This window comes from Lepisosteus platostomus, chromosome 5, assembly GCF_059453375.1.
Source record: "Lepisosteus platostomus isolate fLepPlt1 chromosome 5, fLepPlt1.hap1, whole genome shotgun sequence".
NCBI lineage: Eukaryota > Metazoa > Chordata > Actinopteri > Semionotiformes > Lepisosteidae > Lepisosteus > Lepisosteus platostomus.
This window is the reverse complement of record NC_142615.1, coordinates 37,274,411-37,275,911: the sequence shown is the minus strand read 5'-3', so window position 1 is coordinate 37,275,911 and position 1,501 is coordinate 37,274,411. Positions and strand designations below refer to the sequence as shown.

The 1,501-nt window shown below is 45.2% G+C and overlaps 1 non-coding gene across 1 annotated transcript; it reads left to right on the top strand.

Moving 5' to 3' along the window:
- Window positions 1–1,148: 1,148 nt before the first annotated feature.
- trnat-agu (transfer RNA threonine (anticodon AGU)) lies at window positions 1,149–1,222 on the top strand. Its single transcript has one exon. It is a non-coding gene; the product is annotated as a tRNA-Thr (tRNA).
- The last annotated feature ends 279 nt before the right edge of the window (window positions 1,223–1,501 follow it).

The window sequence follows — 1,501 nt, the reverse complement described above, 5'->3', positions numbered from 1 at the left end:
TTCTCCTGTTTTAGAACTACTTTGGGAGGTATGGCTTATACAACACACCCACAGTATTCTAATGGTGGACTGCAGATCTGTGCTATAGTTCAGTCGAATTCAATGGATCCAGCAATCGTACTGGATTTGTCTGGGATTCTGAAATGTCTCTTGCAAAAGTATTCGGGTTTGCTTGAACCTTTGATAAAAAAAGTGATCTGATCTGAAACTACCCAGCTTACAATCTCTGAGGTAGTTGTCACTAAACTCGGACGTGATGTGGCACACATGTGCCGTGTGCCTTTACTTTTGTAAAAAACTGGTATCGGGAAAAGTTTCTTAATATTTCTTTTGATTAGCATGCAAGAAAATGTGATCATTACCTATGGAATTTCCCGCCAGCGTGGAGCTTGAATTCACAACCTTGAGACTCAGTGTTCAAGAGTCACAGAAGAGGTCAGCCTGGTCTTCAGTTTGCCAACGATAAGCTCCGGCAGTGCTCCTCTGTAAAGCAGATTGTTCGGGTCGGTTATGTGGGACGGCACATCGATACTAAGATCGTTTGCAGCACACGCATGGTTTCTCCCTTCACGCAAAAAACATAGACGAAGGAAACTCTCTTGTCTTGGGCTGCTGACTCCCGGATTTAAAGCGCTCTGGGTGCCAGCTATGTCTCTAACAAGCACACTATAAAGACAGGAATTACACTTTGCTCACGTCACGCATGGAATGGCGAGGCTACTTGTTCCAATATTATCTAGTCTCACCTCATATGGTGCCGATTCCTGGTTTTCATTTAAGAAAGAGCACTGCAAACACCGTAAACAGTGCAAAACGTGTGATGAAAGAAGTCTTTTCCCCCCTTTGTCTAAAGCAGAACACAGCGGAGTCATGCCGAGGGTTGTGAGATCAAGATTTCAGTGGAGCACTGTCGTCTACGTCTTTAGCTACATGAGTTGGACATCCTCTTGTACACGGAAAGCAGATTGAGATCCTCTGACATGAAAAGTGACAGATAAAAGCCATTTCTCATCCTTTCTCTTAGTGGTGGAACTATCGCATGTAAATGAGGCAACTTGCAAGGCGAGCAGGCTCGGTGCACACCGAACGCAGATGTCTCAGAGCAGTTGAGACGTGTCCAAGTGGCTGTCAAAGGACAGCACTTTGCCGGCGCCGTGGCTTAGTTGGCTAAAGCGCCTGTCTAGTAAACAGGAGATCCTGGGTCCGATTCCCAGCGGTGCCTTTCTTCCTGTCTTACTGTACAGAATTTATCCTTATGGGCAAATCCCATGCCTTTTAATTCAGGTGAATGCAAGTGTTCATTTCCTTTCTGGAACAACTTGTTTTGAAAGAAATCTATACAGCTTGCGAAAGATGAAACACAAATCTTGCTTATCAGTGAAGAAGAGGTACTCCCAGCAGGCCAGCTAATACCAGCAAAGTTTTTTTTTCACCCTAACCCAGAGAATGGAGAAAAGCGAGGCGCCTGTGGCTCTGCAGTGTAATCAGTTCGCGAGTTCGG